The sequence below is a fragment of the Pezoporus occidentalis genome, unplaced genomic scaffold (assembly GCF_034315485.1).
Source record: "Pezoporus occidentalis ecotype Australia unplaced genomic scaffold, CSIRO_AGI_Poc_V1 ctg52, whole genome shotgun sequence".
NCBI lineage: Eukaryota > Metazoa > Chordata > Aves > Psittaciformes > Psittacidae > Pezoporus > Pezoporus occidentalis.
This window is the reverse complement of record NW_026915858.1, coordinates 3,823,383-3,837,213: the sequence shown is the minus strand read 5'-3', so window position 1 is coordinate 3,837,213 and position 13,831 is coordinate 3,823,383. Positions and strand designations below refer to the sequence as shown.

At 48.1% G+C, this 13,831-nt stretch overlaps 1 long non-coding RNA gene across 2 annotated transcripts; it reads right to left on the bottom strand.

Annotated features, from left to right (window-relative positions):
* Window positions 1-349: 349 nt before the first annotated feature.
* On the bottom strand, window positions 350-12,728 carry LOC134173442 (uncharacterized). Of its 2 annotated transcripts, none has more exons than XR_009968251.1 (2): window positions 9,567-12,728; window positions 350-3,575 (listed from the first exon to the last, which is right to left on the bottom strand). It is a non-coding gene; the product is annotated as an uncharacterized LOC134173442 (long non-coding RNA). The 2 variants fall into 2 exon arrangements; XR_009968252.1 differs by lacking the exon at window positions 9,567-12,728 and adding an exon at window positions 8,458-8,810.
* Between the last annotated feature and the right edge of the window lie 1,103 nt (window positions 12,729-13,831).

The following is a 13,831-nucleotide window of genomic DNA, read 5'->3' as shown; positions in this document are numbered from 1 at the left end:
CAAGAGGAGGGAAAAAATCTATGTACTGCAGCACGAAGAAAATAACCTGAGGTTGAAACCATGCTATCTTTTAGACAAGAAAGGTGTTAAGAAAAAGCAGGATTGAATAGAAGAAGCAAAGAGGGTTGTTCTGGACACTCCAGCGAGCTTTCCATCTCTTCTACGGCGGGGGGGGGCGGGGGCCTGGAACTAGATGATCTTAAGGTCCTTTCCAACCCTAACTATTCTATGATTCTCTAGTGGAGAAGGGCAGCAAGGCTGCAGACTGGACTACCAGTATATTTGCATTTTTAACTCTAAGTGAAGTTCTCACTCACATAAAACCATATCCTACATGAATACATTGCACTTTCAATAAAATCATGTCACTTTAATTCTTTATGTTTTGATTATGGAATATAAATTAGACTGTCCAAACCATAAAGTCATTACAAAATGAAATTCTGGGCTGAAGTGATCTGTTCCGACCATATAAAAAAGGAACATTTCAAACGAATATAATTCGGTCTGTATATTTTTCTAAACAAAACTGCGTGGCAATCAATGCAATCCTATAAAGACCATTTGTATTAATAAAATGGTATTTTTGCAATAAAAAGAATTTGTTGGCGAAGTGCTCAGCTGGGTTTATTAGTGTCATTAAGAATCCTCCTGCATTCCCTTATTTTTCAGCAGCCAGTGAGGAGGTATGCTCAGAATTTCATTATTTGAAAATGAGGCAATAAATAAAATACAAAATAAAGAGCAAATTGTGCTCCTATAATGGCTTCCTCTCCAAAGCTTCAAGGCAGTTTACAAAAAATCTCCATGATTTAACCTTCCCTCTTGTAACGTAACTATTCCCCCTCTTTATAGCTAGGAAAAATACCTCTTGAGAGAGCCTCTGCTCATTTCAAACGTCTGTATTCTGAGCGCCAAGAGCCTGATTTACCACAGTTTATTGTGCTCCAAATCAGTAACTAGGATAGGTACTCAGTATTTCTAGCAAAAAAGACCACAGGCATCTTGCATCAGCTATCCCAGACTCCTGGAATCTGCTGGGGAGCTGGAGTGAATTTGGGACAGCAGGAAACTAAAGCCCTGCTCTTCAACTCCCGGCGTCTCCTCAGTTTCCAGGCTCCTGGACCCATAAGGCATTGCCTTTCACCTCGTTCTAGCCTTCTCCAAGAACACCCGGGATATTTCAGATGTTTTGTTAAGCAGCAGTAAGTGCTCTCTGCAGAAGCACGTTAACTGTTTGACTGGCTCAGTTCTCTTTTTGTCCATTTTACAGCCTCTGCATTCCTTTTGGGCGACATTTAAAGGTGCATAAGAATTCCTGGTATTTAAAAAACTCCTTATTTTTAATGTTTTCTGGTGCCAAAATTGACAGACGTCTATGCGCTTATGGAAAAGGCAGGAAAGCAGGGCTGTTTCTGGGGAAGAAATGTTTCTCTCATTTCCTTCCCTCTTCAACACTGGTTGATATTAATTTTAAACCTGGCTGGCACTCCATAGTAAGGAGAATGAAAGATCTTGTTCTTTCATCCAAAAAAGTATCAAATAGGTGTAGCTCCAATTTTAAAGCAACCCCACCAAGCCATTTAGTTCCCAAAAGGTTGATGCCTTCTCTAGCAGCACAGGGCTTATCATATCAGATGCAGCAGACTACAGGATCACAAAACCTCACTGCTTTATTCTAGCAGTGACCCATATTTCATCCTGTGCTTCGGAAGAAGATGAAAGGCCTCCATAATGCATCCTAAACATAACCATATGGAAAAATCTTGCAGCATTTAAAAAGGATAATCAAATAGAGTCCTATAGAAATAGTAGGACACTTTAGCATTCATTTCTAAAATCCCTTAGGGATTAACAGGGCAATTATAATGTCTAATTTTCTCCAACAGGGGAGTGTTTCCTGCTATATTATATAGGCAGCGATGATGAGAGCTTTCAGCACAATAAGCACAGGAGAGAATGCTAAAATATCCTGATGCCCAAAGCTGTGAAAAATCGAATCCCTGAACTCTACTGTTTTTAGTGTGGGTAGGCCAGAATCTGGTCTGTACCTTCAAAATTGTATAATGATAGCAACTATAAAGACTTGGAACTAGCACAGGCACCCGTGAGGCCATTAATAAGAGTAATAAATGCGGTTCTGCATGAGGAAAACACTTACCCAAGGAATAAAAACCCCTCATTTTAGAATATGTTATGTCCTCTGTAAAATTCCCACTGCATTTGTAAAACACAGTAGCAATTAAGCAGCAATTCCCCATCTCAGAAAACAGGCTGCAATCCGCCCTGTGTTACCAGATGTTGCTTAGGACATCAGGAATGCTCCAAGGTGCTGCTCCTCACCTTGCCCTTGGGGTGCAGGTACCAGCCAGGCAGGTGAGAGCCACTCTTTCTGCTTTGCAGAAGCAGGGCAGGGTCTGCCTGAACATCCTTTGCTTGAAGCAGGACGGAGAGAGTCCACATCCCCAGCCCAGGTGCGGGAGGAGAGCAGGAGGAGCAAAAGCATGACCCATATCACAGCATTTTCTGCAGTGTCGCTACTCTCCCTGGAGAAATGTTCTGCATATGAATGGGGCAGATGCAGCCATCCTCATATAGGCTGCTAGGGTGTGAATCCTGCCTTGCGGAGCGCTACAGATAGTAACCTTTCAATCCCCTGCCTTCCCATGCACCTCCAGCTGCCGTAGGTCTACAGACGTATAGCTGCACTGTGAATAGATAGACCAAATGTTTCCTTTCCTTCTATTCTTTTTTGTCTGGGTAACTCTGGAGAGTAAAGCTAACAGAAAGGGATTTCGTGAGTCACCATCTCGCTCCTTGGCTGCGCAGCTTCAATGCTCAAATCTTCTCCCCACAGGTGGTAAATGCAGCTATTGTTCTGCCAGTTGGAGGGGTTACTCCTTTTTTGGAGAGCTTCATGGACCTGCGGGTTGCTGCCAAGGTAATGCATGACGCTACACAGTTCAGAAACAAGCCCCGGTTCTGTAATGATACCCTATCACCACCACACAACATAGACTCTGTCAGGCCGGGGAGAAAAGAAGCCTGGAAGCTAAAGGAGAGACGATTAAAGCAAAGAAGCAGCATGTTTTTTAATTGTGCTTTAGAATTTCTAATCTAGTTAATGGCCCTTCCAGCCCATCTTGTGTAAAGAAACGAGCATGTGGCATGTACTGAAGGAGGATCAACACTGACACACCGACAGATGCGCTTATTGGCACAGGAGACTAGATTAGGTTTTGGACTGGGTTCTTTTACTTGTTAGCTAGCCAGCAGCGACTTGCTTTTTTGGAGGGGAAAGGAGGGATCAGACAATTGCTGCAGAGGGATATTAGTTCCCTGGCACTTCATCTTCTTCCATTACAGATTCTTTGCTTTGACAAGAGACAATGCTGCCATTCCTTCCCCCTGACTCACTGACAGTTCTTTATCCATCTCTGGTTTGCTGCTTTGGAAACTTTCTTGGCTGGATTTTGATCACCCCAGCCTGCCCTTTTACTCTCTCCCTCCCTCCATATTTTCCAACACTTCTGTCTCCTTCATCACTTCCCGAAGCTCCTCCATGTAGTGGAAGCCTGCAAGTTAAACAGAAGTTAAATAGATTCAGCTTGATACCATATGATTCTGCTGCCGGAGGTGTCGTGCCCTCCCGCCAGGCTCAGTTTGTTTGAATCTAAGCAGCAGCTGAGCAGAGGCCAATTTGCATACACACCTCCCATCCAGCCCATGAGTGCCCCGGCCAGCCCCCTTTGCCACCTCACCACACCCCTGCAACACAGGCAAGCAAAAGGGGGGTAAGATTTGGGTCAATGCTGCACATCCAGCACCATAACTGGGCTGAGCTTGTTAAAGTTTTGCCTTCTCTCACTCTTCCCTTCTTTCCCTTTCACGGGGGGGGGTGTTGGAACTAAATGATCTTAAGGTCCCTTCCAACCCAAACCATCCTATGATTCTATGATTCTGCCGTGTGTTACACCTCTGTGTGGTCCCTAGCTCATGGGATTCCTAGCTCCAAGGCAGAAGCCACTGCTTGGACACCCTGTCACTGCTTCAAGGGTGGTGGGAACAGGATCGGCGACTTTCATCCAGCAAAACAGAGCATCCCCCCCTGCCAGGGATGCCCGCAGGGGGATGCCCGTGTTCAGCTGGGTCAGTGGCTCTTCTGCAGCTGGACGTCTGCATCTCTCACAGAGGCTATTCGCAGAGATGAGAGTCAGGCTGGGAAGCCATCCCTGCTTGTGCCAGCTGCCTGGGCAATGCAAGGGACACATTTCCAGAAGACAGGAGGGGTCTGAGGAGCTCTTGTGAACACCAGGCTCCCAAAGTGGCTGCTGCAGGGGTCAGAGGCACACCAGCTGCCGTGACTGCACCCGCCCCACAGTGGGTGAATGCACACCACATCCCTAAAGCAAACAAACAGGAGCACCCCAGCCAAGCCGCTCCTAGCCTGCAGGAGCAGCGCCAGGCGAGGAAGAGAACAATTCACCCACCTACAGATGAGATCGCTGTAAAAATAACCGCATAGGAAAGAGGCCAGCCACTTGAAGGGGCCAGTTAAACAGGGAATAACAAGGCCTGCCCCACTTTCACCCTCTGGAGGGCTGCCAGCCCTCAGCCTGGGGGCTTGTGTATCCCAGGAAGGAGCCAGAGGAGCCCCAAGGAGCCTCATAGCCCCCTCTGAGGGCTTAAAGAGCTAGCACGCCTCCTGCACACCCATGCTGAGGGGTCCTGCTGCTTCACCTGGCCAAGCTGCTCCTTCAGTGGTTTCCAAGCACAGAGTACTTATTCTTTAACTGGGTGATCAGCAATGACTGAGACCAGAGCTGGTCAGGAGCAGGAGGGGTCTCATCCAGCCATATTGCCCCTTGGGCCAGCATTAGCATCCCTGTACACAGCTGTGCTCCAGCCCCGGGTGCCATAGGAGGGCTCAGGGTCCCAGCCAGCCCCTGGGGCACAGCAAGCATATGTGGAAGGCTACTCTGTGACTACAAAAACTACAGCCTTCAGCCAGGTTTGGGTGTAGGCTTTGGTTGGCACAGCAGCATCGCTGAAGTGTGCACGGAGGTACGGCCATAGAACTTACCAAGGCAGGATACACCCGCAGCCCTGGGAGCATTGCTGCAGCTCCACGAGGACGATGGGCAGGCGCTTTTCACTCCTATGTCCCAGATGTCATCACATGGGTTTGGGTGGTCTGAGCAGGGAGGTGTCTGGCCCTGGAAGAGGTGCCTGGCTGTGGTTCCTCTATCCACAACTGCAGGTTGTTGGCTCAGGGTGTGGATAGTAGCAGAAGCATCAGTTTTCTGCAGTGGGAGCAGAGGGCCACCAGCTGTCAGCTTTCAACCTGACCTGCAGTCCTGAACCCCTGGTTCAGCTCCCTGCAGGAGGCAGGAAAACTCGTCCTCGGTCACAACCCTGCTCTAACCTGTGCCCTTCGGGTCCAAAACAAATAACAAGAAGTTCCTGGTGATACTGAGGAGTAAACAGCAGGGCCATAAGATGAGCAAGAGCCAGGTGGGAGCTTCTGGCTCCAGGCCTGAGCTGGCTGGGAATGGGGAGGAGGAGGCAGCACAGTGACAGGAACATGGCTCTCCAGAGAAGGGGTGCAGCAGAGAATGCACAAGGCAGTTGGTAATTGCCAGCTAGGGAACCAGCTATGCATGTAGATGTTTCCCTGAGCCAGCCATAGCTAGGCACCTAAAGCATTAGCAGCATGACAGTGGGAGCAATAGGCTTCCATCTTCTGACAACCCACGGCACTCATCCATAAGTGCACTTCCACTCACACACGTGAACAAGCCCAGGGACCGCCGCTCATCTTGAGACTGCAAAATGATGAGGTCTGTAAAGCCCCAGAATGCTGATTCCTCCCTCAGCAGGGACGGAGTTGTCCAGAAATACAAAAGTATTCCTCCCCAAACCTCCCAATCAAACATGAATCCATCGGGGAAAAAGGATATGCTGGACAGTAAAACACTGTAACCGTCTGTTAATGCCATTTGGGATGCTGTTGAAAGAATTTTGGAACAACCATGGGACTTTTGGATGCTCAAATGCTGAATGAGTCAAAAAATCATCAGTGTCCTACAGAGAAACATTTTAGAAAACAAAGCAATTGGCTTCTAACAGCATGATGTAACCTTGGTTTTTCCTCCCCTTATTGTAAGTGCATCTCTGGGTGTTTGCTTTTAAAGCTGTATCCATTAATAATATGTCTCTATATTTATTTAGAGATATGTCAAACAAGGAGCGCTTATCCGTAGCTCCAGGCAACCCAACAATTTTAATACATAAACAGCTATATAAATGAGTCTCATAATCGTCCAACAAAAGCTTCGGCAACAAAGAACCCCATATGCACACCATCTCCTCACAGGATGCTCAAAATTCAGCATCCACTTCAGCAGCCAAGGAGAATAAATAAGCTTTCCAAGGGAATCAGCTCAGGTTATTACAGATCAAATGGAGGAACAAGTTGTTTGCCTTTTCTTAACTTTAAAAAAACCCTAACCCACAAATGGAAAAACACGGGCCAGATTTTCAAGCAAGCTCGGCACGTTGCCTGCCTGAATTACACTTACATGCAAGTGCATGCAAATGCATCGTTTCCCTGGTCATGTGCCTGAACTGCATCCACATTTTCCTCAAATGCCTCCTTGAGCGTGACAGGACACGCATGAGCAGCCTCCCCGGCCTGTCAGAAGCCAGAGCACGGACAAGCTGGTGGGAACAGAGGAAACACCTGCATTCCTCCGCAGCACAAACGCAGTCAAAATAGCGATGACTGAAAGAAGCCCAGCTGAAGGCAAAGGTCAGGGTGCAGGGACTCTGAGGGACTCTGCAGAGATGAGGGGGCTCGACTCGACGCTTGGCAGGGGGGAGCCTCATCCCCTGCTGCTTTTGCACATTTCACTGTGCAAGGCCAGGGAGGAAAAGAAAAAGGAAAAGAAAAATAAGCAAACATTTTCAGCTCCTGCTGCAGCTGGGTGACTAAACACTGCTGACGATAGCTCAGCCCCCATCAAAGCCTGCTGCTGTTAGCTTTATCCTTTCCGGAGTGGGAGGGGCTGTGGAAGCCCTTCAGGGCTGCCTGCCCCAGAGGCAAAGGGAGGTGACACCCTTCTTTCAAAGCCAAAAAACGCACTTGCCAAAATCTTGCAGACCCTTTCACACACACCCCTCCCATGAAGTACTGAAGGCGATGTTTTGGCTTGTCCGGCCAGGGCTGTGGAGGCCCCGGTTTCCTCTGAGGAGATGCCATGGATCGCCCAGCTGAGCATCACCCACCCCTCATCTGGTAAAGCTGCATCCGAGGGACCACACCAGAGGCAGCAAGGAGGCTCTGCCTCCAAGCTGAAACTCTTTTTCCTTTCCTGGCTGGGAGTTACATGCAGAACATGTTTAACAAAGCACCACAAGACAGGAGGGGAAGAAAACCCTCAGGAGTTCAGTTTAGACACTTTATTTTTCAACCCTCATTCTTCTGTCTGTCTAGTGCCCAAAGGAAAACATAAAGTGCTTGGACAGGCATTTGGTGCGAGTCCCCGTCCCTCCCTTCCTGCTCCCCCTCACTGCAGTGCAAGAGGAAAACCACTTGAAAGGCACTCAGGGTGCAGTGAGGATATCTGCTTTGTCTCCACTCGTGCCACTCTTCCTCTTGTAGCTTTTCTGACATCCAAAGAGGAAAAAGGCAGGATCTTCTCCCGCACCCAGGTGCCTCTCTCACTCGGAGGAGCACATTCCCATTCAAAACAAGATCTCAGCGCACTGAGCTTGTCCCTGAATATAACCCTTCTGGCTTGAACAGCTCTGCTGGCTCCTGCCTTGGGCAAGGTTTCAGTTTCCCTGTGGCTTGATGACGTGATTTGGGCAGGATTTATGAGGCTTACCAAAAAACACAATTAAAACTAAGGGGCAATGGAGGGGAATCTTTTTTTCTTTCTTTTTTTTCTCTCTTTTCATTGCTTGCTTCTAGGGCCAAGGCAATGAGTTGGCAGAAGACTGCTCTGTTGGCTGGAGGCTGAATTTCCAGCCAAAAAACTTTGCTCCAAGTCGAGTTACATTAATTTCCTAAAGTTTTTCAAACATCTTTGCTGTAAGTTGACAGAGAAGCCATTGACATTTCAGTTGAAGAGCAATCAAAACGCAGGACCTGATGGGCCAAAGCCACGTCTGCTCTAACTCCACTGTGGCTGGCACCACAGCTACCACTGGTGAGGAAACCAGCTGAGGTGGACATACCGGAAGGTAAAATGGGTAGGGAGGAGAGGCCGGGGTGGGAGTGAAATATCCCCTCACTTCCACAAGAGCCATGCCTCTGGGAAGGGACCCACTCGGGTCTCTGCTCGTCCCCAGGTGCTCAAATAACAGTCAAAGCACGTACCCAAATCCAATGGGAACAAGCACAACCTCCGCTGGAAACCACGTACGCTGGGACAGATATTGCCCATATCCCACCTTTGTGCTTTGACTCCCGTTTAGTAAATAATATTGGAACTGGAACACAGTTGGAGCTGCCAGCTATGTCATTTCAGGTGAGACAGACCTGTGTTTTCTAGGTACCAGCTCTGTAAATCCCTGAGGAGCGTGCTGCCAATGCAAGCAGGAGGTCACACTGTGTTCAGCAAGTCATGTGTGCATCGATAGTCATGTGCGCCCAGGCATATGCCCTTCTCTCTCCTGTGGAAACTTTGCTTCAGATCTCATGGGCTGATTTTCTTAATCCAAAACAAAGGTCAAACAGAGAGTATGTGGCTTTGGTTTATCTATGGAGAAACGTAGCCACCAGGCTTTCCAAAAACATCAGCAAATTCTGCCATGTTCACAGCAAAACCCTTCAGGAAGGCACTGTGCTCTGCTCCCCCAAAGGCACACCTATGTGGGTGCTGGGCTAGCAACACCAGCGTCCAGCACGGCACCAGCACCAAGCCTGGCACAGCCCGCGGCAGGGTCGCCTCCAAAGGGAGCCAGGGATGTGTGTTCTGAGGGTGTCAGCCCACTTGGATTATTTACTTATTTCTTACTACATTGCCGAAAAAGAGAGTGACAAAAAAAACCTCCCGGCTCACCCAAAGAGGAAACGAAAAGGGAAACTTTGAGATTTCTCATCCCTCCAGAAAGCCCCTTGGCCGGGTGCAAACATGGGCTTCACAGCTGCTCCGCAGCACCGCCGTCCCGACAGGCCTTGCACCGCCCCGATGCTGATATCAGTAAGGAAGTACAATCACTTAACCGCAAAGCCAGTTTCTTTTCTAAGCCCTCGGGTTGCCTCAGAAGGTTTTTAAACAAGATGCTTTCCTGTTTTTGAAACCTGTGCATCCGTATGGTTTGCAGGTTACTCAAATAACCTTATCACTTGAAGCAACGCTGGCTTGAATTTCAAAACTGCTTACTGCAGTGCTCTCCTCCCCTCTCCACACATATCTATTTACTCATAGGAAGCCTTATTTACAGTATCGTCTTGCCAACTGCTGACACAGTAGAAAAAAAGGCCCTCGGTTACACATTAAGCTTTATCGTTGAAGTATTCATGCCAGACGGTGTCCAAACAGAGTTAACTGACTGACCTTAGCTTGGGGTAAGGCACACAAGAGGGAAGTTTCTATCGCAATCTGCTTGCACAGGCAGGGCTCGTTTCGCACCACCAGCCTTTTCATCTCCTCCTCACCTTCATCTGGGCTGAAAAGGCTTTTCAAAGAAAACCCAGGTTTGTTTTCAGAAAGCCAAGTGAAGGAGAGCTGGCTCCTTGTAAGATCCTTAAAGGAGGAATTACAAGAAGGAGAGATTTGCTGGTAAATGTAAGGCATGGAGAGGGCTGCCTGTACTACAAATCATGACCTGAAATCCATGCAGCCTGCAAGTCAAATCTAATTCTTCTGCCGAAAAGGGGAGCACGGAGGAGGCTGCCATACAAGAATATGTTGTACAGAAGGTTTGGAAAATCCAGAAATCAGCTTCAGGACGCCTGTTTTGCACAGCAGCTTTGGAAAGATCTGCCAAACGTAACAGTTTCATTTGACAGTCATCCTCTGGCTTAACTTCTGAGCTGGCCGGTGGCCATCTCGCATTGCACAATAAATGCCTGCAAAATTAATCATGAGCTCCCTGCCTGGAACTCCCAGTGCTGCTCTCCTGAAGGGTACCTGCAGCCTGCTCCAAAACCCTGCCAGGAGCTCAACTTCTGTTTTCACTAATGGCACAGCCAGCGAGGCAGGACAAACCATCACAAAACAACCCATGAACTTTATTCTTCCACCCCGGCTTCTGCAGTCTGCAGGCTGAGCTGTTTACCTTCGTGTACACTTCATGACAGCCGCATGATAGCAATGCACACAGGCACTTATCTAAGCCTCACACTTCACAGCCCTTTCTTGTCGCAGTTAACGCTCAGCTTGGGAAGAAAGTTGTGTGGTCAAGCCCAGAGAAAGAATTGAGAGCAGCTCTCAGATTGATACACCCTGATCCCCTCCCTCCGGTAAATTTACTACTGCTGATTCAGCAGGGGTACAGTAAGGTCCCCATGGTGCAATGCTGTGCACATGTTTGTTTTGTTAGAGGGGACTAATAGGAAAGGTAAAGAGCGTGGTTGTATTCGCTGTTTGTGAAAAGTGCTGGCAGGCCAGCCCTGCCATGGGGCATGAAGCGGGACATCCCTGCGCTAGTCCTGTTCCTGCCATTCCCTGGATAAACCACATCCCATAAAATTACTTTCTGCTGCCAAGCAAACTGCTCTGCAGCTGGGAGGGAAAGCCTCCCTGCCCCACTTCTCCTCAGCACACAGTGCCAGCACTTGGGAGATGCCTTTCCCTGCCACCCCTGCCCCAGCACTGTGCGGTCTGTGCCATGGCAACCCCATTTAATGGCTTTGCACATCATTTGTGGTGGGGATCTCTCCCTCCATGAGCCTGCCAGAGAGCTCAGGCTCAGATAATCCCCAGACCCTCTTGCACAGCTTGCACTGAGCAACCACTGTCACACTGCCAGCCCCAGGCTCTCCCAAAGGAAGCAGTCACAGAGTTCGGGTGCCATCTCTTTTCCCTGCAACTCTAATTGAATTGTTAACTACAAAGATACAGTGAACTGCATTCCTGCTATGCTAATTCATTCCTCCTACATAGTGCTCTTCTTCCAATAGACTCAATTGGAATTGATCATACAAACACCACGGCAAAATGACAAAAAAAACCAACAAACCCAAGCATGATTTAAACATCTCCAGAAGAGAGAAGGAATGTATTTTCCTAACATCCCTAATAACGAAACTCAGAGGGATAAAATAAATGTGATTAGAACCAGAGATAGCAAGCAGCACATGTTTTATTGCTATGTTTTCACTTCTTATTTCTTTTTAACAAGGATAAAAATTAACTTGTGCAACCTCCGCCAGGAAGTGAGTGGATCTTTGAACTCTGCCATCTGGCTAGTGGAATCCGTGTTTTCGTCGCCTCGGGTTACAGGTTAATCCTGCCAATTTTTATTATTTGTAGAGGTTGCTGGCTTCTCGGAAGCTTTTATATTCTCTGTCACAGGGAAGGTTGCTGCTGAGCAAAACACTGGGGTCAGCATGATAAGGACGGTGAGCAGGGAGGCGAAGGGAGGTAGTGGGGAGAGGTGACAGTTCTGGCTAATCTAAAATTATCCTCTTTATTAGAAGGGAAGACGTTGCAACATGTGCTGGCGAATTCGCCTTGCGCTGCAAGTCAGCGCAGACAGGAAGGCTGCGCGCGCCCTGCTCATGGTGGAAGTCGAGCTCGAGCATGCCCAGCAGCTGGGGAGCCCCATGTGATGACAACAGCATCCAGCTCCATCTGGTGATGTGCTCCCAGCCCCCCCCCGGGCACTTTTCCATCTAGTCTTGCAAGCAGCTGGATCAATTTACTCTAGCCTACGGTGCACTGCACAGGCACAGACTGAAATTATTACTCATGGAAATCCCCTCTGCTTCAGTGCTTTGAACAAGGAATCAGGTAGCTTTCAAGCTCCTGACAATTAATAGCCTTTGGTCAAGGGAGAACAGTGCAAACACGCTGGAAGCGATGGGTTTCAAAACAGCTTGCCTAGTTTCTAGTAAATAAAAGGGAGTGGGTGGTTGAGGTACACAGTAATATTATCCAGCACAGTGTGGTCTTCATTGACGTCAGCAGGACATTTTTCCAACACCCCCCCCCCCTTTCTCTCTGTCTGCCTGACTCCTGAGAAGAGGCACATGGAGCTTAACTCAGTGACAGAAGCATGGCTCATACCACCCGGAGAACCTCCAGCTTTCCATCAACACAGCCAGAGTGCAGATGCTACCATATTGTGAATGAGCAGCACCAAAATATATGAAAGTCATTTCAGAGGAGGAAAAAAGCTGTTGGAAACAGACACCATGAGCATTACAGTACGCACTTCTCTTCATGCTGCATGATTAACCGTTCTGACTAAGACAACACTCTTCCTGTGGCTAAGAACACATCCTCATCTCAGATTTTGCTTAAAATAGCGTATTTGAGCATGACCCCTCCCCACAACTGCTGTGTCCATCCCAGCACAGCTCTGTAGTGTCTGTGACCGTGTTTTCTTAGTCTCGCCGAACACATCGTTTTCTCTGAGGCTCCCATGCTGCAGGCTGGAGGCAGCACACAGTAGCTGCCAGCCTTGCATTGAAAATACCCCAAGCAGCTCAGTAGAAAAGTCTCGCTATGCTTTCAGCAGCCTTTTCAACGTGCGATTCCTGCACACAAGCACTTGCAACCTTTGCATACGCCGTTATTTGTATATACATAAATAAAAGGCAGTTGGATGGCAAACAAAAGGATGCACAGTGCTCAAGTGTTGCAGGTAGGAAGATGGACCCACCCTAGGCCCAAAGATATCACCTTCCAGGTGAAACATAACACTACAGTGCCCACATTTTCTATGTAAAAAACCATGAAACACAGAAAGTGTTCAGGGGGGTTGCAAAAGACAAAAGGGACTTTTTTTTATAACAAAAATGTGTACTGAAGCTGCTGTGCCAGGCTCTGACTCAACACAGACACATACGGAGTTCTCAAAGTGGAGGATTTTTCCAGTAATCGAGTAGACTGAATGAGCTCATCGTGACCCACTGAGCAAGTTTTCTTAGTACTCGTTTTGAGCAAGAGAGCAGCTTTGATCAGTGTTTGCACTCATTTGACTTTTCCCCTCTTCCCAAACTTTTGTTCCTTTGATGAAACACCTTTTCCATCAGGCTCCTCTTGGTAAAAGGAGCAATTTTTGACTCAGTGCAGCCACAGGACTTAGGTAAATATCACTGAAGCATTAAAACTCAGGCGGGTTCATGAAACGATACTGCAGGCATTGTCGAGTTGCAGGATCACCAGGGCAGTCCCGGAAAGCCAGGAGGGAGACACGGTTGTTCCACGAAACACCGCAGAGACCTAGACAGTATGCTGTTGTGCAGGAGGCGGAGGGGAATGCGAGAAAGTAGAAGACCATGACTCACGGCAAACAAATTATGTGATCACTGACTTTGGCGCATTCTTCTTGTCCTTCCATACCCTGCTCTCCTGATTTCCTTATAGTCACCCGTGTAACTCAGCGGCATTCTGCCTGCTGCTCCAAGGTGTGTTTTGTGTCGCTTGCTTAAAGTTAAGCTATGAAACTTTATTGCTTAGCTATGAAACTTAACACTGAAGGTTGCCGAAAAGGTCTTGAACCAAGTCATATTTGGCAGGAGTCTCTAGGATTCCCTCAGGGCCACAGTTACAAATACCCTCCTCCTTATGCACCCGCCTTCGTGGAACAGTTTTACAGGTTAAGTGTTGCACAAGGTCAGCCTTCTCTGCAAGGCTGCTGCTGCGGTCCC